At 40.8% G+C, this 24737-nt stretch overlaps 1 protein-coding gene and 1 non-coding gene across 16 annotated transcripts in view; both read left to right on the forward strand.

Annotated features, from left to right (window-relative positions):
• PEX5L (peroxisomal biogenesis factor 5 like) overlaps positions 1-24737 on the forward strand; it is a 353835-nt gene that overhangs the window by 243220 nt on the left and 85878 nt on the right. The window lies entirely within an intron of this gene.
• On the forward strand, positions 21897-21968 carry TRNAC-ACA (transfer RNA cysteine (anticodon ACA)). The gene has a single exon. It is a non-coding gene; the product is annotated as a tRNA-Cys (tRNA).

The raw sequence follows: 24737 nt of genomic DNA on the forward strand, positions 1-24737 counted from the left end.
AGCAGGGTGACCACATACAGCCTTGTACTCCTTTCCGAATTTTGAACCAGTCTGTTATTCCATGTCTGGTTCTAACTGTTGCTTCTTGACCTGCATTCATGTTTCTCAGGAGGCAGGTAAGGTGGTCTGGTATTCCTATCTCTTGAAGAATTTTCCATAGTTTGTTGTGATCTGCACAGTCAAAGGCTTTAGTGTAGTCAGTGTAACAGAAGTAGATGGTTTTGCTGGAATTCCTTGGTTTTCCTATGATCCAGAAGATGTTGGTAATTTGATCTCTGGTTCCTCTGCTTTTTCTAAATCCAACTTGTATGTCTGGAAGTTCTCACTTCATGTACTGTTGAAACCTAGCTTGAAGGATTTTGAGCATTAACTTGCTAGCATGTGAAATGAGTGCAATTGTGTGGTAATTTGAACATTCTTTGGCATTGCCCTTCTTTGGGATTGGAATGAAAACTGACCTTTTCCAGTTCTGTGGCCACTGCTGAGTTTTCCAAATTTGTTGGCATATTGAGTGCAGTGCTTTAACAGCACATGGGCTGTCACTGCTAAGCTGCTAAGTCACTTCAGTCATGTCTGACTCTGTGCGACCCCATAGACGGCAGCCCACCTGGCTCTCCCGTCCCTGGGATTCTCCAGGCAAGAACACTGGAGTGGGCTGCTATTTAACAGCACGTGGGCTGTCACAGTTAATTCTAAAAATCTTGAGTTTTTAAGATAAATAAAATTGACAAACTTCTGATAATGTTAAGAAAAAAGGCTCAGAAAAACACCAATATAGTATATTAATGCATATATATGGAATTTAGAAAGATGGTAATGATGACCCTATATGTGAGACAGCAAAAGAGACACAGATGTAAAGAACAGACTATTGGACTCCGTGCGAGAAGGCAAGGGTGGGATGACTTGAGAGAATAGCATTGAAACATGTATATTATCATATGTGAAATAGATCACCAGTCCAGGTTTGATGCATGAGGCAGGGTGTTCAGGGCTGGTGCACTGATGACCCTGAGAGATGGGACGGGGAGGGAGGTGGAAGGGAGGGTCTGGATGGGGAACACAAGTACAACCCTGGCTGATACATGTGAATGTATGGCAAAAACCACCACAATATTGTAAAGTAATTAGCCTCCAATTAAAATTTTAAAAATAAATAAAAATAAAAAATTTTAAGAAAAAAGAAAAAAAGGCTCAAATAAATACTATTAAAGTAAAAGGGGAGGCATATCTGAAGATAGTAAAGAAAAAAGTCAACAAAAGGTGAAAAATGTAGAGATATAATTAGTAGTAGATTATAATTTACCAGTACTGATTTATGAAATACGCAACCAGAATTGTCTTATGAGCATTAAATACATTAAATATCTTCCCACCAGAGAGAGACAGTTTTACAAATTTTCTGGCAATCAAGAATATGTATGTGGGGGGAAAATGTTCAGCATCATTATTGGCCACTGTGGGAAAGATTTTTTTTTTAATGATAACACTCAGTACTAGTAGAAGAATCGGACTTGTGCGGTATTTCAGAAAGGCAGTTTCAAAGTACACCAAAAGCTTCCAAGTGTTCGTGCCTTTTGACCCAGCAACTTTTTTATAATCCTAGAGAAATAATCATTTTTGCATAAGGATGCTTGACCAAGGCTATTTGATACAAATTTTAACAATAGCAACAATAGGAGAAGGTGAAAAATCTATATGGGATACTACTGAGTCATTAAAGTGAGGTAATAGTTGTATATTTATTGACATGCATATATGTCCATAATGAAAGATTAAACAGCCATATGTACAGTAAGGTTCCATTTTCACAAGTTAATAATAATTAAAATAGCTAACAAAGCAGAAGATATTAAGAAGAGATGGCAAGAATACACAGAAGAACTGTACAAAAAAGATCTTCATGACCCAGATAATCACGATGGTGTGATCACTCACCTAGAGCCAGACATCCTGGAATGTGAAGTCAAGTGAGCCTTAGGAAGCATCACTATGAACAAAGCTAGTGGAGGTGATGGAATTCCAGTTGAGCTATTTCAAATCCTGAAAGATGATGCTGTGAAAGTGCTGAACTCAATATGCCAGGAAATTTGGAAAACTCAGCAGTGGCCACAGGACTGGAAAAGGTCAGTTTTCATTCCAATCCCAAAGAAAGGCAATGCAAAAGAATACTCAAACTACCGCACAATTGCACTCATCTCACACGCTAGTAAAGTAATGCTCAAAATTCTCCAAGCCAGGCTTCAGCAATACGTGAACCGTGAATTTCCTGATGTTCAAGCTGGTTTTGGAAAAGGCAGAGGAACCAGAGATCAAATAGCCAACATCCGCTGGATCATGGAAAAAGCAAGAGAGTTCCAGAAAAACATGTATTTCTGCTTTATTGACTATGCCAAAGCCTTTGACTGTGTGGATCACAATCAACTGTGGAAAATTCTGAAAGAGATGGGAATACCAGACCACCTGATATGCCTCTTGAGAAATTTGTATGCAGGTCAGGAAGCAACAGTTAGAAGTGGACATGGAACAACAGACTGGTTCCAAATAGGAAAAGGAGTACGTCAAGACTATATATTGTCACCCTGCTTCTTTAACGTATATGCAGAGTACATCATGAGAAATGCTGGGCTGGAAGAAGCACAAGCTGGAATCAAGATTGCCGGGAAAAATATCAATAACCTCAGATATGCAGATGACACCACCCTTATGGCAGAAAGTGAAGAGGAACTAAAAAGCCTCTTGATGAAAGTGAAAGTGGAGAGTGAAAAAGTTGGCTTAAAGCTCAACATTCAGAAAACGAAGATCATGGCATCTGGTCCCATCACTTCATGGGAAATAGATGGGGAAACAGTGGAAACAGTGTCAGACTTTATTTTGGGGGGCTCCAAAATCACTGCAGATGGTGATTGCAGCCATGAAATTAAAAGACGCTTACTCCTTGGAAGGAAAGTTATGACCAACCTAGATAGTATATTCAAAAGCAGAGATATTACTTTGCCAACAAAGGTTCGTCTAGTCAAGGCTATGGTTTTTCCTGTGGTCATGTATGGATGTGAGAGTTGGACTGTGAAGAAGGCTGAGCGCCAAAGAATTGATGCTTTTGAACTGTGGTCTTGGAGAAGATTCTTAAGACTCCCTTGGACTGCAAGGAGATCCAACCAGTCCATTCTGAAGATCAGCCCTGGGATTTCTTTGGAAGGAATGATGCTGAAGCTGAAACTCCAGTACTTTGGCCACCTCATGTGAAGAGTTGACTCATTGGAAAAGACTCTGATGCTGGGAGGGATTGGGGGCAGGAGGAGAAGGGGACGACAGAGGATGAGATGGCTGGATGGCATCACTGACTCGATGGACGTGGGTCTGGGTGAACTCCAGGAGTTGGTGATGGGCAGGGAGGCCTGGCATGCTGCGATTCATGGGGTCGCAAAGAGTCGGACATGACTGAGTGACTGAACTGAACTGAACTAATTGAGCATTATTATGTGCCACTATTCTGCTAAATATTTTATAAGTATTATGATATTTACTTGTTAAAACTACCGTACAAGGTATATACTTAATTCATTTTTATAGATGAGAAAACTGGAGTTCAGAGAAGGAAGTAACTGGCCTTAAGACTGAGAGCTCATGAGCAATGGTTTTACACATAAATAACAGGGAAAAGCCCAAATGAGATATACCAAGTACTCACAGTTATTATATCTAGGTAGTAAAATTAATAGGGCTATTTTTTTTCTTTTGTGCATCTATTTTTTTCTAATTTGCTTACCAGGTAAGAGTATTACATAATGTTTAATTTTTTAAGGTGTTTGATTTTAAAAATAAAGACCTAAATGAAATAAAAGTCCTTGTCCAGTCCTACTTTGAATGTGTTTTAGGAAGTCTTTAAAAGTGAAGTCGCTCAGTCATGTCCAACTCTTTGCAACCCCATAGACTGTAGTGTACCAGGCTCATCTGTCCATGGGATTTTCCAGGCAATAGTACTGGAGTGGATTTCCATTTCCTTCTCCAGGGAAAATACACTATTAGCACCCAGTAAAGTCTACTACTACTACTACTAAGTCACGTCAGTCATGTCCGACTCTGTGCGACCCCATAGACGGCAGCCCACCAGGCTCCTCCATCCCTGGGATTCTCCAGGCAAGAACACTGGAGTGGGTTGCCATTTCCTTCTTCAATGCAGGAAAGTGAAGAGTGAAAGTGAAGTCGCTCAGTCGTGTCCTACTCTTCGTGACCCCATGAACTGCAGCCTACCAGGCTCCTCCGTCCATGGGATTTTCCAGGCAAGAGTACTAGAGTGGGTTGCCATTGCCTTCTCCTGTTTGAAAGATTTCAATGATTCCTATGGAATCTGGTCCCATCACTTCATGGCAAACACATGGGGAAACAATAAAAACAGTGACAGACTTTATTTTCTTGGGCTCTGAAATCACTGCAGATAGTGACTGCAGCCGTGAAATTAAAAGACACTTGCTCCTTGAAAGAGAATCTATGACCAACCTAGACAGCATATTAAAAAGCAGAGACATTACCAACAAAGGTCCGTCTAGTCAAAACTATGGTTTTTCCAGTAGTCATGTATGGATGTGAGAGTTGGACCATAAAGAAGGCTGAGCACTAAAGGATTGATGCTTTTGAACTCTGTGGTGTTGGAGAAGACTCTTGAAAGTCCCTTGGGATGCAAGGAGATCAAACCAGTCAATCTAAAGGAACTCAGTCCTGAATAGTCATTGGAAGGACAGATGCTGAAGCTGAAACTCCAATACTTTGGCCACCTGATGCAAAGAACTGACTCATTGGAAAAGACCTGATGCTGGGAAAGATTGAAGTCAGGAGGAGAAGGGGATGACAGAGGATGAGATGGTTGGATGGCATCACCAATTTGATGGACATGAGCTTAAACAAGCTCCAGAAGTTGGTGATGGCTGTGGAGGCCGGGCATATTGCAGTCCATGGGGTCCCAAAGAATCAGACACAACTGAGCAACTGAATTGAACTGAATTTAAATACATTTAATCATTATATTTCTTACCATCTGGACAGTAAATAGGCTCTGGGGACTTCCCCGTATGAAAACAGAGCATGTTTATAGTTTATTGTCATTAAACACTTAGCTAAAATGTGGGATTACAATTATCTCTGAAAACAACCTTTTAATTATTCAAATGTCATGACAGCACAGCTTAGATGCAACAATTGACCTTTGCATTTCTCTTGAGTCAGCAATGTTCTTCAGATTCTGAATATCCTTTTTAAAAATTACAAGCTCCATCTCCAAGAAAAAAAGAAAAGCCCCTAATACAGTTTCGTCCTTACAGAATTTAAGCAGGGTTGTTTGTGCTCAGCTGGTTAGCAGCATCCACCTCTTTGGACATTTAAAAGTAGATGTAGTTTTATAAAAACATAAAAGTGTTTTTATAAAATAATAATAATGTCACCTAATTCTGATATAACTTCAGTTTACATAAAAATTTCCCCCAAATTTGGAAATGAAAAAAAGGTCATTTGATTTGGTTGACATCACACCCCTAAGGGCTTCCCAGGTGGCTCTAGTGGTAAAGAACCTGCCTCCCAATGCAGGAGATGAAAGAGACATGGGTTAGATCCCTGGGTTGGGAAGATCCCCTGGAGGAGGGCATGGCAACTCCCTCCAGTATTCTTGCCTGGAGAATCACATGGACAGAGGAGCCTGGCGGGCTACAGTCCATAGCGTCACACAGAGTTGGACACAACTGAAGCAACTTAGCACTCACATACGCACAACCCTGAAGAGTGGTGGCACCAGGACAAGAGTCCACATCTTCTGACTACTGGTCCAGAATGCGTTTCAACACCCAAAACAACAACTTCCAAGTGACTGAGTTCCTTGAGGTCAAGAACTGTCTTTTTCTGCTTTGTAATTTAAGAACTAAGTACAGATCTATAATCTGGGGTTTCAGTTCAGTTCAGTCGCTCAGTTGTGTCTGACTCTTTGTGACCACATGGACTGCAGCATGCCAGGCCTCCCTGTCCATCACCACCTCCGGAGTTTACTCAAACTCATGTCCTTTGAATTGGTGATGCCATCCAAACATCTCATCCTCTGTTGTCCCCTTCTCCTCCTTACTTCAATCTTTCCCAAGATCAAGGTCTTTTCAAATGTGTCAGTTCTTCGCATCAGGTGGCCAAAGTATTGGAGTTTCGTCTTCAGCATCAGTCCTTCCAATGAATATTCAGGACTTATTTCCTTTAGGATGGACTGGTTGGATCTCCTTGCAATCCAAGGGACTCTCAAGAGTCTTCTCCAACACCACAGAGTTCAAAAGCATCAATTCTTCGGCTCTCAGCTTTCTTTGTAGTCCAAATTTCACATCCATACATGACTACTGGAAAAACCATACCTTTGACTAGTTGGACCTTTGTTGGTAAAGTAATGTCTCTGCTTTTTAATATGCTGTCTAGGTTGGTCATAACTTTTCTTCCAAGGGGCAAGTGTCTTTTTAATTTCGTGGCTGCAGTCACCATCTGCAGTGATTTTGGAGCCAAAAAAAAAAATAAACTCTCTCACTGTTTCCACTGTTTCCCCATCCATTTGTCATGAAGTGTTGGGACTAGATGCCATGATCTTACTTTTCCAAATGTTGAGTTTTAAGCCAACTTTCTCACTCTCCTCTTTCACTTTCATCAAGAGCCTCTTTAGTTCTTTGCTTTCTTCCATAAGGGTGGTGTCATCTGCATATCTGAGGTTATAGATATTTCTCCCAGTAATCTTGATTCCAGCTTGTGCTTCATCCAGCCCAGTGTTTCTCATGATGTACTCTGCATAGAAATTAAATAAACAGGGTGACAATATACAGACTTGACATACTCCTTTCCCTGTTTGGAACCAGTCTGTTGTTCCATGACCAGTTCTAACTGTTGCTTTCTGACCTGCATACAGATTTCTCAAGAGGCCGGTCAGGTGGTCTGGTATTCCCATCTCTTGAAGAATTTTCCAGAGTTTGTTATGGTCCACACAGTCAAGGGCTTTGGCATAGTCAATAAAACAGAAGTAGATATTTTTCTGGAACTCTCTTGCTTTTTCAATGATCCAACAGATGTTGGCAATTTGATCTCTAGTTCCTCTGCCTTTTCTGAATACAGCTGAACATCTAGAAGTTCACAGTTCATGTACTGTTGAAGCCTGGCTTGGAGAATTTTGAGCATTACTTTACTAGCGTGTGAGATGAGTGCAATTATATGGCAGTTTGAACATTCTTTGGCTTTGCCCTTCTTTGGGATTGGAATGAAAACTGACCTTTTCCAGTCCTGTGGCCACTGCTGAGTTTTCCAAATTTGCTGGCATATTGAGTGCAGCACTTTTAGGATTTGAAATAGGTCAACTGGAATTCCATCACCTCCACTAGCTCTAATAATGTTCAATTTGTTCAAGCTACCCAATCTATTCTCTGCCTGGTTTCCAATAGATGGACTTTTCAGTTAGTCTTTTTAAGGACCTGCCAAGAAAATATATTATTGCACCCGGAGTCTAAGAAATCATTTCAAAATGAGAAATAGTAATTTGCTACCACTGGGCATCCTCAGCAGCAGCTGTGAAGTCAGTCTGCCCGTGGCCTACATGGTGCCTTTGTGGCCACAGTGATTTTGCTCCTGGGAGCTCTTCAACGGATGCTCAAAGGTGTCCCTCACAGTGTTGTGTTCCCAGCGAGTAACAGATTAGAAGGGCACAGCATCCTGTTCCTATGACAGAGGAGCTGGCCTCTCGCTGGTAGCCCATCTTCATGCCCTTGGGATGGGCTGGCAGGAAGGGGGTTAGCTGTTAGGAGTTTTGGAACTGCATCTCAGAGTGTTAATCTAGAGAAACCTCTCTCCCTGCTTACATAGTTCTATACAGATATAAAAACATAACATTACATATATTAATCACATAAATACATACTGATGTTTTATCTATGTGATTTATATAAGGTTTTCATGAAAATTGTGATAGTTATTTAACAGGTCATATTTAATTACCTGTTGTCCATGTTTTAAGTTTCCATAATAAAACTTTTTAAAAAATCATTTTAAAAAGAGTCATCGTTCTTTGAACATGAATTATAAGAGGACACAGGACGTTGGACATCTCACCTGTTATTTCTGGATTACCCTAATGATTAAGTAGAAAAATACAGACTAGAGGCAGGAAGACCACTATTCAAATCTCAGTTCTGCAGTCTGAGCCATTTTCCTTGGGCAAATTATTTAATCTCTGTGACATCAGCTTCCTCATTTATAAAAATGGAAATAATGCACATAAGCCCATTTGAGTAATTAAATGAAATAGGATGTAAGAAATCGTACATCTCGATGAGTTAGGGAACCCATTCATTCACAAATGATATTTGTTGAACATGTATTAGGCACTAGGTCTCTTAGCTTGCATTTAAATTAGTGGCAGATCTTGATACGGTGAGAGTAAAAAAATTGTATTTTCTACTGCCCATTCGAACCTCATTTGTGAGCTAGCCTTTGACAAATCATAGGTTGGGCCCTTGTATTAGAGTCCTACAGCTTTTGAAACAAAGCACCACAGGCATGCTTAAAACAAAATAACTTTATTGTCTGACAGCCCCCGAAGCTACAATTCTGAAGTCAAGTTGCTGGCAGGGCAACAACCCCCCAACCACCACTACCGGAGCCTCTAGGGTGGATCCTTCCTTGCCTCTTCCATTTACTGGTAGCCCCAGATGTTCCTTGGCTTATGGCTGCATAACTTCAATCTCTCCTCCAATATCACATGGCCGTCCTTGTTCTGTGTCCAAATTCCCTTCTTCTTATAGGGACACCAGTGATATCGGATTAAAGGTCCACCCTAAGAAGCTCATCTGAACTTGATTACATCTGTGAAGACCCATTTTCAAGTAAGATCACATTCATAGACACCAGATGTTAGGACTTCACCCTGTCTTTTAGGGGAACACAATTCAACCTGGAAGAGTCCCATAGGTTTCTCCACTCTCTAAGATGACAAAAAGTCCTCCAGACATTTTTGTTCTCAAGCTGAGACATCTATTCTGCTGTAATAATTACACACCTCCTTCCATAGTCACAGTTCAGAGCTCCTTGCCTCCCCAAGCTGGGAGCACCTTTAGGCCTGAAGTTCCTGCTAAGAGTAGCCAACTGCAGTTCCAATAAAAAGGTCACCAATCCTCAACCTTCTAGGAAGGCCTCTTGGGTGGAATTCAAAATAGCTCAGATTGGCTTGCCCTTTGGTGGCTCAGACCTGGTCGTGAGAAACACACATCCTTGACCATTCACTTTGTGGAAATGCTATCCCCAGCCCTTTCAACATTAGCCCATTTATAAGGATTACAGGCTGAATACTGGGAGATATATAGTGTATATTTATACATAACCATTCTCTTTGCACATCAGGCACCTTTTATTTCATTCCTTTTCCTAGAACCAGAGCCAAAACTTAGACTGAAAAAGTCTCACTTTAACATTCCATTGCAGTTTTCTTCATTTCTGATAGAAAAGCAGTCGAGTGCAGTATCAATGACCTTGTATTTCTAAACAGAATGAGCTTGGTTTGTCTCAGAAAATTAAGTGACAAGAGACAAGCAGATGGGCTCTGTTGTGCTCTTTCATCCAACCAAGATAATATTTGCCAAGCAACAGCCTTGATGGATCCTTTATGCTAAGGATAGGTCAGCACTGCGGAGCAGGATGCGGGAAACAAGGTTGTATTAATGAAAAAGGTGTGAGAAGGAATTAGGAGACAGGGTCTGGCCCTGGGTCCAGTATTAACTAGCTGGTAACCTTGTAGAAGTCACTCATGAAGGTCAAATAAGTTAATGCACTTGAAAGCTCTCTAAAAATTATACATACTCAAGGAGACAATCTGTGGCTTTTAGTAAGAAGTAATATAGTTTTGTCACTAAACTCTCTTATTTCTTCACATAGAACATCTCTGATTCAGTCTTTTCTTCCCTGTTCCCATTGCAGTCATCCTGGTCTCAAGTCAAACCACTGTAGTAACCTCCTAATGTGCATCTCTTCCCCCCTCTCCACCCCCATTTTATCCCCTAAGGGAATGTTCCTAAGGCTTCTTCCTTCCTGTTGTAATGCTCAGATCCTGTGAAACAATAAACAGGAAAAGAAAATATGGCTTTTCTTTTCCCTATCCCACTCCCATCCTTAGGCCTTGGCTATGATTCAACTAAGGTATTTGGCTTAACAGTTAAAGATGAGAAAAGATAAACAAGTAAATAAGTGAGTGGCAGGGGGGCGGCGGGGAATAGGTGTAACTGTATTACATTGAGGGAAAACAACCAGTTAAGTGAAAACGGAAATTTTTCAGCTACTTCATGGTTTCAGTAACTCCACAAACACTCTGAAGAAGATGTATTTACCATTACAGCATATGAATGTGTGTGTGTGTGTGTGTGTGTGTTTATTCTCACTCGCTCTCAATCCATGGCCATTTGGCTTCCATCCGTATTCCATGGATGTTGCTCTGGACAACATCACATCTCCATTACTGTCCATGCTCATAGATGTTCTTCGGCCTAATTTAACCTCTCTGCAACATTTGACATTGTTAAACACTTCCTTTTTAAGGGTTCTCTTCTTTTGGATTTTCTAAACCCAGATTTTCTCTCCCTCTCAAGTGAGTTCTTCATCCTCTGCCTATTCCTTGCTGCTGATGTTCTGAGTGCAGCCCCAGGCAGCCTGTTCTCTCCTGACACCTCTCACTGGAATCCCTTCTTGTGATTCCAGTCACCACTCATCACTCAGCACTCAAGTGCTGACTCCAAAATCCACATTTCTGCCTCTGACTGTCCTCCTAAGACCAAATCCATATAGCCCACATCCTACTCAGCTTCTGTGCTCCATCATACCAAAGACACCTTAAACTGCACAGCAGATCCGAGCTCTTCATTGTAACCCCAGTTCACATTTTCTGCTCTCTAAGGAATAGAATCCCTCAAGCGAAAAACCTCATATCTTTCTGTCTCATTCTGTCTCTCTCTGCCTCTCTCTCTGTCTCACTTATACACATCTATCTCTCCTCCAACATCTAATCAAAGACCTAGTCTTGTTGATTCTACTAAATATCTCTCAAATATATCCTTTTCTCTACCTCTACTGCCAACATACTGTCATCACCATCATTTTTTATATAGACATCTATCAGAGCCTTGTGACTGGTCTCCTTGGCTCCAGAATGGAGAATGGCATGCTCCCATTATTCCATCCTCATCGTTTCAGCCAAATAATCTTTCTAAAACACAGATCTGATTAATGACTTCCCACTTACAGAATAAAGTTCAAACTCATGGACCTATCTTAATAATGTCCTTTATGATGGGGGCCGTTCTTGCCTTTACATCTTCAACTCTGTCGTCCACCTTGATGTCTACACAGCACCATAGTACATTGTCAGTTCCTAGAAGAGGCCATCTTCTAGTAATCTAGTAATCTTCCTAGCCTTTGCACGTGCTATTTCTCCCATCAGAAATGTTCTTTCCTAACCTCATTACCTGGCTAACTTCTGTTCACTCTTAGGGTCTCAATTGGCTTTCATGGCTTCCAGGAAGATCCCTCAAGTCTAGGTTGGGTTCAGTTCAGTTCAGTTCAGTTGCTCAGTCGTGTCTGACTCTTTGCGACCCCATGAATCGCAGCACACCAGGCCTCCCTGTCCATCACCAACTCCCAGAGTTCACTCAGACTCACGTCCATCGAGTCAGTGATGCCATCCACCCATCTCATCTTCTGTCGTCCCCTTCTCCTCCTGCCCCCAATCCCTCCCAGCATCAGAGTCTTTTCCAATGAGTCAACTCTTCACATGAGGTGGCCAGAGTACTGGAGTTTCAGCTTTAGCATCAGTCCTTCCAAAGAAATCCCAGGGCTGATCTCCTCTAGAATGGACTGGTTGGATCTCCTTGCAGTCCAAGGGACTCTCCAGAGTCTTCTCCAACACCACAGTTCAAAAGCATCAATTCTTCGGCACTCAGCTTTCTTCACAGTCCAACTCTCACATCCATACATGACCACAGGAAAAACCATAGCCTTGACTAGACAGACCTTTGTTGGCAAAGTAATGTCTCTGCTTTTCAATATGCTATCTAGGTTGGTCATAACTTTCCTTCCAAGGAGTAAGCGTCTTTTAATTTCATGGCTGCAGTCACCAGGTGCAATGATTCTGGAGCCCAAAAAATAAAGTCTGACACTGTTTCCACTGTTTACCCATCTATTTCCCAACCTCTTTATTCCTAGAACACCTTCCCTCCCTCATCTTCAGCACTGTGTTGCATTTATCTGAGCCCCACCAGACTACTCACAGTGGCAGGATCCACATGTCCCTTGTCCACCACTGTACCCTATTGACTAGAACACTGCCTGTCTCAGGGTAGGCTTGTCACAAGTTTTGCTGACTGAGTGAAGTAAATGTGTAAGTATATAATAAACCAGTCCATCCTAAAGGAGATCAGTCCTGGGTGTTCATTGGAAGGACTGGTGTTGAAGCCGAAACTCCAATACTTTGGCCACCTGATGCAAAGAGCTGACTCATTTGAAAAGACCCTGATGCTGGGAAACATTGAGGAGAAGGGGACAACAGAGGATGAGATGGCTGGATGGCATCACCGACTCAATGGACATGGGTTTGGGTGGACTCCAGGAGTTGGTGATGGACAGGGAGGCCTGGAGTACTGTGGTTCATGGGGTCACAAAGAGTTGGACACGACTGAGCAACTGAACTGAACTGATATAATAAATTACTCTGAGAAGATGCCACTCCTCAAATCTTGTGAATTACCTCAATGGAAGGGGTTCTCTATGAAAAATAATCCATTTTATATAAAGATATTAGAAAAGCAATTCTATCTTGTATTAAAATGCTATTTCCTTTTTAAAATATTGTGCCTAACCTTTCAAAATGTGTTCCTAATTAGGTAATAGCTCCTGAGAACAATGCAAGCATTATCATTTGTTAAAGTCCAACAAGTCTTGCCAGACAGTCTAAAAGCTGCCCATCAAGGAATGTCACTCCATCCATAACCTCCTCTGTTGGTTCTGTAGGAAGGAGTGCTCCAGTGGCAGACTTTCTCCTCGGCCTATAAAGTCTCTGGCGTGGCATTTTACTGGTTTCTCTTCTGTGCTTTGACACTTGGAATGAGGCTGCTGCTGCCACAAAGTTAGATCCAATGCCTAGTATCCTTGGCAGAGAAAATATTTCTCCAGTTCTATCCAAATTTATCCTCACAGGCCAATAAATCAGTATACAAGGAGAATGTGTGGTAATTTTGACCATCTGGAATTTTTTTTAAGGCACCAGTGCTTATGGCAAACTGCCCAGTCCACAGTAGCTGTAAACAGCTGGATCTTAGCTCAGGGGCATGAGCACAGTCCCCTCACCACATAACAGCACCACCATGATCTAGGGCAGGGGAGCTCCTTCTTCAAAATCTTTGCTTTGCCAGTTAATTTCAAAGAAAGCAGCTTCTGCCATTGTCCTTCCCATTATCCTCATAAGATAACAAACTGGATCTAGACTCTGTCAAGCATTGTAACAATGACGGTAGTCAAAAGGAAAAATGAGAAAAGCAAAATATCAGTACAATACGATCAGTACAGTTATGAGTGAATTTTTAATCTGCCTTTTCCTGTCAAAATGATAGACTCTTTTAACCTTAAGTTGATCAGAAGCTTTGAGAGAAAAGTGAAAAGGGAATAACTTTTTCCCCATGTGTGCCTGTCTCTGGGACCCTTCTAAATCCCACTGTCCTGCCCAGGCCCACTCTTTGGAGACCTGGAAGAGCCAGGAGGTAGTTGTCACCTCTAGTGTGTGTCCATGTGTCCGGCCTGAAAAGGCAGTCATGGATTAACCATTCTCGCAGGAGCTGAGCAATCAGAGCAGAGAGTCACCTTTCCCATCTTGAGTCAAAAGGCAGGATTCCTGTCCCAAAGGGGAATTATCCTCCCATGAGGAGGAGGGAGAATAACAATACATTGCTTTAAAAATAATGTTAAGACTGTAGCAAGTCAGAGTGCATTTCTGTGTGCAGCAGTGAACATGCTGTTAGTGTGGCCAAAGTCTCCTGCCTGAAGCTTCCCTGAGCCAGCACGGGTGGGATTCACATGGGGAGAGAATAAAGGAGTAGCCTTACCAGGAAAAACAAACATCCCAGGGGATAAAAGCAAACAATTTAGGACTTCCCTGGTAGTCCAGTGGCTAAGACTTTGTGCTCCCAATGCAGGGGTCCTGGGTTTGATCCCTGGTTAGGGAACTAGATCCCACATGTCACAATTAAACAGTTTGCATGCCACAACTAGAAAAAAAGATCCTACATGCTGCACCTAAGACCCAGTGCAGCCAAATAAACCATTAAAAAAAAAAAAAAACAAGGTAAAGCAAAAAAAAAAAAAAGACTGTTTTTTATTTTTCCCTTAAATATCCTGACAGGATGGGAGAGATGGTGATTTTCACCATTAAAGGCAGTATATTAAGTATAGCTAATTAAATTCTTTACCACCAGGAAAAATTGTTATTAAGGAAACTGCTCCTAAACCAGCCCCACTGGTGGCCTTGCCCTGCAGCCAAGGAAGGATTGGAGGGAAGGAACAGTTTGCGTGTCCAGCCATCCTAAGATTGCTCTAGTTGTAGTTTGAAGTGCAGCCTGGCATGAGCTCTATGTTCTGAACACAGTGTTTTACATTCATCATGTCACGCAGGGCTCACAGCAATCCTATCCAGCAAGTGTTATTCCCATTTCAATGTGGATAACTGAGACAAAGAGAGATTCAGTGAGGTACTCAAGGTCACACCACAATTCAGTGGTACAATTGGGATTCTGACCACATCTAACTCCAAAACTCCTGCTTTTAATTGCTATTCCAAACCTAGAGAATGTTTGCATGTCTTACAGACCCTGAGTCAACCACAGAATTTAAAAATTGTTGGTCACCAGAAAATTATTCCTTTAACAAAGATTTTCTCTTATTGTGGTTAAAGGCAACAACAATAAGGAAAACCAAAAGATTGGGGGAGGAAAGTCAGGAACTACCCAGACATCCCACTGTACTAATAAATTAACTATTTCCATTTTTTCATGTTTCTTCCAGTCTTTGTCCAATCTGTATACATAATTATGCATAGTTTCAAATGACATTTTAAATAACTAGTTAGTATTGAAGTGATAAATGCATCAAATAAGCTGTCTCCTCAAAAACATATAGAAATTATTTTAATTCTTCCCTCCACATTTTGGGTTTCATTTCCCTTTCTGGAACTGCAGCAACAAAATCTTGAGTAATTCTGATTTCACACAGCATATGTGAGAATCAGAGAACCTGCTGGCTAATTGGAGATGAGTCTCCACTGGAAACAATCACATAAAAACAATATGTGGTAAATTCCTTTCCCTGATAGCTTCTTAGGATACACCAAATTAATCCCACCAATGAGCACTGTTTCAGATGCTCATGCTCTGGGTCTCTGTATCAGCATTTTCCCAACTATGTTCTGGAAAACCCTAACACCACACACACATGCAGAGTTTCAAGGTAATTATGTTTAGGGCTCACTGCTTGTATTAACCCTCTTCAGAGCAGATCAGTCGCTCAGTCGTGTCCGACTCTTTGTGACCCCATGAATCGCAGCACACCAGGCCTCCCTGTCCATCACCAACTCCCAGAGTTCACTCAGACTCACGTCCATCGAGTCAGTGATGCCATGCAGCCATCTCATCCTCTGTCATCCCCTTCTCCTCCTGCCCCCAGTCCCTCCCAGCATCAGAGTCTTTTCCAATGAGTCAACTCTTCGCATGAGGTGGCCAAAGTACTGGAGTTTCAGCTTTAGCATCATTCCTTCCAAAGAAATCCCAGGGCTGATCTCCTTCAGAATGGACTGGTTGGATCTCCTTGCAGTCCAAGGGACTCTCAAGAGTCTTCTCCAACACCACATTTCAAAAGCATCAATTCTTCGGCACTCAGCCTTCTTTACGTCCAACTCTCACATCCATACATGACCACTGGAAAAACCATAGCCTTGACTAGACGAACCTTTATTGGCAAAGTAATGTCTCTGCTTTGAATATGCTATCTAGGTTGGTCATAACTTTCCTTCCAAGGAGTAAGCGTCTTTTAATTTCATGGCTGCAGTCACCATCTGCAGTGATTTTGGAGCCCAGAAAAATAAAGTCTGACACTGTTTCCACTGTTTCCCCATCTATTTCCCTCTTAGAGAGTTTAAATGATCATTAGCATGTGAAGCAGAGAAGGCGATGGCACCCTACTCCAGTACTCTTGCCTGGAAAATCCCATGGATGGAGGAGCCTGGTGGGCTGCAGTCCATGGGGTCACAAAGAGTTGGACACAACTGAGCAACTTCACTTTCACTTTTCACTTTCATGCACTGGAGAAGGAAATGGCAACCCACTCCAGTGTTCTTGCCTGGAGAATCCCAGGGATGGGGGAGCCTAGTCGGCTGCCATCTATGGGGTCGCACAAAGTCGGACACAACTGAGGCGACTTAGCAGTAGCAGTATGTATCTATTAATCCCAAATTCCTAATTTATCCCTGCCCCTCTTTCCCCTTTAGAAACCATAAGTTAGTTTTCTGTGTCTCTGAGTACATTATCTGTTTGGTAAGTAAGTTCATTTGTATCTTTTTTTTATATTCCACATATAAGTAATATCACATGATATTTGTTTTTCTCTGACTTACTTCACTTAGTATAATAATCTCTAGGTCCTTTCGGGTTACTGCAAATGGCAATATTTCATTCTTTTTTATGGGTAATTAGTATTCCATTTCAGAGAAGGCAATGGCCACCAACTCCAGGACTCTTGCCTGGAAAATCCCAGGGATGGCGGAGCCTGGTGAGCTGCCATCTATGGGGTCGCACAGAGTCGGACACAACTGAAGCGACTTAGCAGCAGCAGCAGCAGTATTCCATTGTGTGTGTGTGTGTGTGTGTGAGAGATAGAGAGAAAATATACCACATCTTTTTCTTCTATTCCTCTGTTGATGAACATTTAGGTTTCTTTTATGTCTTGGCTATTGTAAATAGTGCTACTATGAACATTGAGGTGCATGTATCTTTTCTAATTAGAGTTTTGTCTTTTCTGTATATATACTCAGGAATGAGATTACTAGATCATATGGTAACTCTATTTTTGTAGTTTTTTAAGAAACCACCATACTTTTCTCCTTAATGACTGCACCAATTTAATTCCCACCAAGTGTGTAGGAGGGTTCCCGTTTCTCCACACCCTCTCCAGCATTTATTATTTATAGACTTTCTGATGATGGCCTTTCTGACCAATGTGAGGTAATATTACAGATTTTTTTTTTTTTGGTTGCTTTTTTTCACATATCTCTAGTAATTAGTGGTGTTGAGCATTTTTTTTCATGTGCATGTTGATCATCTGGATGTCTTCTTTGCATAAATGTCTATTTAGGGCATCTGCCCATTTTTTGATTGGATTGTTTGTTTATATATTAAGATGTATAAGCTGTTTGTATATTGTGAAGATTAAGTCCTTGTCAGTTGCATTGTTCACAAATATTTTCTCCTTGTCTGTAGGTTGTCCTTTCATTTTGTGTATGGTTTCCTTTGTAATGCAAAAGCTTATAAGTTGATTAGGTCCCATTTGGTTTTTTGCTTTTTGTTCTGTTACTTTAGAAGATGGATCTAAAAAAAACTACTGCTGTGATTTATGTCATTGAGTGTTCTGCCTATGTTTTCTTCTAGGAGTTTTATGGTATCTGGTCTTAAGTTTTGGTCTTAGTCCATTTGGGCCTTATTTTTGTGTGGGGTTAGAAAATGTCCTAATTTCATTCTTTTACATGTGGCTGTCCAGTTTTCCCAGCACTACACACTATATTCTCTCCACTGTACATTCTTGACGTCTTCCTCACAGATTAATTGACCATAAATGTGTGGGTTTATTTCTGGGCTCTCTATCCTAGTTCCATGTTTTTGTGCTAGTAGCAGACAGTTTTGTTTACTGTAGCTTTGTAGTATAGTCTGAAGTCAAGGAGTGTTATTTCTCCAGCTCTGTTCTTTCTCAAGATTGCTTTGGCTATTTGGGATCTTTCATTTTTCCATACAAATTTTAAATTTATTTGTTCTAATTCTGTAAAAAATGCCATTGGTAATTTGATAAAGATTGCATTGAATCTATGGATTGTGTTGAGTATTTTAACAATACCAATTTTTCCAATCCAAGTACATGGTATGTCTTTCCATCTGTGTGTTGTCTTCAATTTCCTTCATCAACATCTTCTAGTTTTCTGAGTACAAGTCTATTGCCTCTTTAGGTACTTTTATTCCTAGGTATTTTAATCTTTCTGATGCAATGGTAAATGGGATTGTTTCCTTAATTCCTCTTTCTGATAGTTCATCATTAATGTATAGAAATGCAACAGATTTTTGTATGTTAATTTTGTACCTACAACTTTATCGAATTCATTGATAAGATCTCATAATTTTCTGGTGGTGTCTTTAGGATTGTCTTTGTATAGTATCGAGGAGGGCATGGCAACCTACTCCAATACTCTTGTCCGGAGAATTCCTTGGACAGAGGAGCCTGGCAGGCTACAGTCCATAGGGTCGCACAGAGTTGGACTCCACTGAAGTGACTAAGTAGCAGCAGCCTGTTATAGTATCATGTCATCTGCAAACAGTGACAGATTGACTTCTTTTGCAGTTTGAATTTCTCTTATTTCATTTTCTTCTCTGGTTGCTATGACTAGGCCTTCCAAAACTATGTTGAATAATTCCTGATCTTGCATGTGGGCATGTGTGCTCAGTTGCTAAGTTGTGTCTGACTCGTTGTGACCCCATGGACTGTAGACCACCAAGCTTCACAGTCCATGGGATTTCCAGGCAAGAATACTGTAGTGGGTTGCCATTCCCTTCTCTGGGGCATTTTCCCAACCAAGGGTTCAAACCCACATCTCCTGTGTTGCAGGCAGATTCTTTACATCTGAACCACCTGAGAAACCCTATTCCTGATCTTAGAAGAAATGATTTCAGCTTTTCACTGTAGAACATGTTGTTAGCTGTGGATTTGCCATATATGGTCTTTATTTTCTTGAGGCATGTTCCCTCTATGCCTACCTTCTGGAGAGTTTATCATGAATGGATGTTGAACTTCATCAAAAACTTTTTCTGCATCTATTGAGATGATCATATGGTTTTTATTCTTCAGTTTGTTAATGTGTATCATATTTATCAATTTGTAGATATTGAAAAATTCTTGCATCCTTGGGATAAATCCCACTTGATAATGGTGAATGATACTTTTAATGTATTCTTCAGAGTCAGTTTGCTAGTCTTTTGTTGAGGATTTTTGCATCTATATTCATCAGTGACATTAGCCTGTAATTTTCTTTTTTTGTGATATCTTTGGTTGTGATAGCTTTGTCAGGGTGATGGTGGCCCCATAGAATGAGTTTAGAAGTGTTCCTTTTTCTGCAATTTTTGGGAATAGTTCCAGAAATTTCAGTGTTAAGTCTTCTCTAAATGTTTGGTAAAATTCACCTGTGAAACCATCTGGTCCTGGATTTTTTTTGTTGGGAGTTTCTTAATTACTGATTCAGTTTCAGTATTTGGAGTTGGTCTGGTCATATTTTCTATTTTTTCCTGGTTCAGTCTTGAGAGATTGTGCTTTTCTGAAAATTTGTTTCTTCTGGGTTATCCATTTTATTGGCTTAGCTGCCCTAAGTAATCTATTATGATGCTTATTATTGGGCTGATGAAAAAGTTCATTGAGATTTTTCCATCTGATGTTACAGAAAACTTGAACTAACTTTTTGGCCAACTGAATATTTCTGTGACATCAGTTGTAACTTCTCCTTTTTCATTTCTGATTTTATTGATTTGGCCTCTCTTTTTTCTTGATGAATTTCACTAAAGGATGGTCAAGTTTACTTTTCTTTTTGAAGAACTAGCTATTATGTTCACCCACAACTATCACAACATTGTTAATCAGCTGTACTCCAATTATGAAATAAAAAGTTGTTTTTTTAAGGCACAAGGGAAAAAAAAGAACTAACTTTTAGTTTCGTTGACTTTTTTCTGTTGTTAGTCTCTATTTCATCTATTTCTGCTCTGATCTTTGTGATTTCTCTCCTTTTCCTAACTTTGTATTTTAATTGTTCTTCTTTTCTCTAGTTCCTTTAGGTGTGGTTGTTGTTCAGTCACTAAGTCATGTTAAACTCTTTTGCAACCCCACTATCAGACAGTAACCCACCAAGGTCCTCTGTCCATGGGATTTTCCAGGCAAGCATACTGGAGTGGGTTGCCAGTTCCTTCTCCAGTTCCTTTAGGTATAATAGTAGATTATTTGAGATTTTTATTATTTCCTGAAGTAAGCTTGTATTGCTATAGACTTCCATCTTGGAACTGCTTTTACTGTGTCACATACATTTTTGTTTTCATTTGTCCATGGAATCTCTATTCAGCCCCTGGAATTCTCTAGGCCAGAATATTGGAGCGGGTAGCCTTTCCCTTCTCCAGGGATTCCCAACCTAGGGATTGAACCCAAGTCTCCTGCATTGCAGGTGGATTCTTTACCAGCTGAGCCACAAGAGAAGCCCAATAATACTGGAGTGGGTAGCCTATCCTTTCACCAGAAGATCTTCCCAATGCAGGAATTGAACCTGGGGTCTCCTGCATTGCAGGCAGATTCTTCCCATTGGAGCTATAAGGGAAGCCTTCCTTTATATAATAGTAGATTATTTTTCTTATTTCCTGAGGTAAGCTTATATTGCTATAAACTTCCATCTTGGAACTGCTTTTACTGTGTCACATAGGTTTTTGTTTTCATTAGTCTCTAGTATTTTTTATTTTCTCCTTTATTTCTTCAGGGATACATTGGTTGCTTAGTAATTCATTGTTTAGCTTCCATGTATTTGTGTTTTTTGCCATTTTTTCCTAGTCTCATAGTGTTGTCATTGGAAAAGAGCCTTGATATGATTTCAGTTTTCTGAAATTTACTATGGCTTGTTTTGTGGCTTGGCATATGATCTATCCTGGAGAATGTTCCATGTGCACTTGAAAAGAATGTGTATTCTGCTGTTTTTGAATGGAATGCTCTATAAATATCAGTTAAGTGTATTTGATCTAATGTATCATTAAGACCTGTGTTTCCCTATTGATTTTCTCGCTGAATGATTTGTCCATTGATGTAAAGGGGGTGTTAAAGTCTCCTACTATTATTGTGTTACTGTCAATTTCTCCTTCCATATCTGTTACTATTTGCCATATATATGGAAGTGCACCTGTGTTGGATGCATATATGTTTACAATTGTTATATCTTGGATTGATTCCCTTGATTATTATGTAATGTCCTTCTTTGACTCTTATAGCCGTCTTTATTTTAAAGTCTATTTGTCTGATATAAATGTTGCTACTGTGGCTTTCTTTTGATTTCCATTTGCATGGAATACCTTTTCCACGCTCTCACTTTCAGTCTGTCTCCAGATCTCAAGTGAGTCTCTTGTGAGCAATATATGTATATATATACACACATATATATTTTTTATTTATATATATATATAACTTGTTTGTGTATTCAGCCATTCTGTCTTTTGGTTGGAGCATTAGTCAGTTTACTTTTAAGATAATTATTGATATTTATGTTCTTATTGCCATTTTAAAAATTATTTTGGATTATTTTACAGATTTTTCCTCTTTTGTTTTCTTTGATGCCTATCCTTAGTGTTACATTTGGGTTCCTTTTCCTCTTTTGTGTGTATGTCTATTATGGTTTTTTGTTTTCAGTTACCATGAGGTGTTTGAGCAGTCGTATACACACACACACACACACACACACACACACACACACACGACCGTATTGTTGCTGATCTCTTAATTTCAAATGCATTTTTAAAACCTGCATTTGTATTCCCAGGGCTTCCCTGTTGGCTCAGAGGTTAAAGCATCTGCCTACAATGCAGGAGACCCAGGTTCGATCCCTGGGTTGGGAAGATCCCCTGGAGAAGGAAATGGCAACCCACTCCAGTACTCTTGCCTGGAGAATCCCATGGACAGATGAGCCTGGTAGACTACAGTCCATGGGGTCGCAAAGAGTTGGACATGACTGAGCAAGTTCACTTTCGGAGAAGGCAATGGCACCCCACTCCAGTACTCTTGCCTGGAAAATCCCATGGGCGGAGGAGCCTGGTAGGCTGCAGTCCATGGGGTCGGTAGGAGTCGGACACGACTGAGTGACTTCACTTTCACTTTTCACTTTCATGCATTGGAGAAGGAAATGGCAACCCACTCCAGTGTTCTTGCCTGGAGAATCCCAGGGATGGGGGAGCCTGGTGGGCTGCCATCTTTGGGGTCGCACAGAGTCAGACACGACTGAAGCGACTTAGCAGTAGCAGCGTTTGTATTCTCCTCCCCTCATGGTTACTGTTTCTAATACTGATTTTGCATCTAATTGTTTTGTGTATCCCTTAACTGCTTATTCTGGATATAGATGATTTTAATACTTTTGTCTTTTAACCTCCCTGCTAGCTTTATGTGTGGGTGATTTTCTTTCTTTTATTGTGTGCTTGCCTTTTACCAGTGAAATTTTTCATTTCATAGTTTCCTTGTTTCTAGTTGAGACTTTTTCTTTTTCATGTAGAGAAGTTCTTTTAACGTTTGTTGTAAAACTGGTTTGGTGGTGCTGAATTCATTTAGCTTTTGCTTGTCTATAAAGCTTTTGATTTTTCTGTAAAATCTGAATGAGAGCCTTGCTGGGTAGACTATTCTTGGTTGTAGGTATTGCCCTTTCATCTCTTTAAATATATCATGCCACTCCTTTCTGGCCTGCAGAGTTTCTGCTGAAAAATCAGCTGGTAGACTGATGGGACTTTCCTTGTGTGTTATTTGTAGCTTTTCTCTTGCTGCATTTAATATTCTTCCCTTATCTTTAATTATTGTAATTTTGATGACAGTGTGTCTTGGTGTGTTCTCTCTGGGTTTATCCTCAGTGGGACTCTGAGTTTCCTGGACTGAGAAGGCTGTTTCCTTTCCCAAGTTAGGGAAGTTTTCAGCCATTATGTCCTAGGTCCTGGTGCACATGAGATTTTGTGTGAGCCCTTCAAGAGTGACGTCTCTTTTTCCTCCAGTCCTGTGGGGCTCCTGCAGTTAAGCCCCACTGGCTTCATAGCCTCATGCTTTGGGGGCTTGTCTTCCTGGTGCTGGACTCCCAGGCTGGAGGCCTGACATGGGGCTCAAACTCTCATCCCTGAGGGAAAACCGCTGCAAAATAATTTTTCTGCAGTTTGTGGTTCACCCACCTGGGGCATATGGGATTTGACTATATCGAGAGTATACCCCTCCTACCTATCTTGTTGTAGTCCTTCTTTATGTCTTTAGTTGTAAATCTTTCCTAGTAGGTTCTATTTCATCAATAGTTGTCCTGCAGATAATTGCGATTTTTATATGCTTGGGGGAGGAGGTGAGCTAAGGGTCTTTCTATTCTGCTATCTGGACCACTTTCCTGAAATCCAAGTTTTGATGTGAAATTTCACATCTAGGATGAGGGGGGAGTAAATATGACTCTTGGCTAGGCCTGGCCTATAGGCGACCCATTTGCAACCTCTGGTTTAATCTAAAGTTTCTCAAGCTCATTTTACCACAGAACTCTTTGATCCTAAAACACTTTTTGAGACAATGCTACCACACATTAGCCTGCACAACCCTTCAGGGAAGCACAGTCCTAAGGTCCCTTGTCTACACCAAGTCCTCCTTCCTGCTCCAGTCCTCTGACCTAAAGTATCCAGTTACTCTGGCTGTGTGATACATTTCTCCCGCACTGTGACTTTTGTTATTCAGTCGCTCAGTCATGTCTGAATCTTTGCAACCCCATGGACTGCAACATGCCAGGCTGCCCTGTCCTTCACCATTTCCTGGAGCTTGCTCAAACTCATGTCCATTGAGTCTGTGATGCCCTCCAACCATCCCTTCCTCTGTCATCCCCTTCTGCTCCCGCCTTCAGTCTTTTCCAGTATCAGGGTCATTTCTAATGAGTCAGCTCTTCGCATAGGAGCAAAAGTATTGGAGCTTCAGCTTCAGCATCAGTCCTTCCAAAGAATATTCATTGTCCTTCCAGTGAAAATCAAATTATCAGTATCCGTTGTATTATAGAAAAAGCAAGAGAATTCCAGAAAAGCATGTACAAATACACCTTCCAATAAAAATACAATGATTCCCTTTAGGATTGACTGGTTTGATCTCCTTGCAGTCCAAGGGACTCTCAAGAGTCTTCTCCAACACCACAGTCCAAAAGCATCAACACTTCGGTGCTCAGCCTTCTTTATGGTCCAACTCTCACATCCATACGTGACTACTGGAAAAACCATAGCTTTGACTAGACTGACCTTTGTCAGCAAAGTAATGTCTCTGCTTTTTAATATGCTATCTAGGTTTGTCACAGCGTTTCTTCCAAGGAGCAATTATCTTTTAATTTCATGGCTGCAGTCACATGAAAGTGATTTTGGAGCTCAAGAAAATAATGTCTTTCACTGTTTCCATTGTTTCCCCATCTATTTGCCATGAAGTGATGGGACCAGATGCCATGATTTTCATTTTTTTGAATGTTGAGTTTTAAGCCAGCTTTTTCACTCTCCTCTTTCACCTTCATCAAGAAGCTCTTTAGTTCCTATTCACTTTCTGCTACAAGGGTGGTGTCATCTGCCTATCTGAGGTTATTAATAATTATCCTGGCAATCTTGATTCCAGCTTGTGCTTCATCCAGCCTG

This window comes from Bos taurus, chromosome 1 (genome assembly GCF_002263795.3).
Source record: "Bos taurus isolate L1 Dominette 01449 registration number 42190680 breed Hereford chromosome 1, ARS-UCD2.0, whole genome shotgun sequence".
Taxonomy (NCBI): Eukaryota; Metazoa; Chordata; class Mammalia; order Artiodactyla; family Bovidae; genus Bos; species Bos taurus.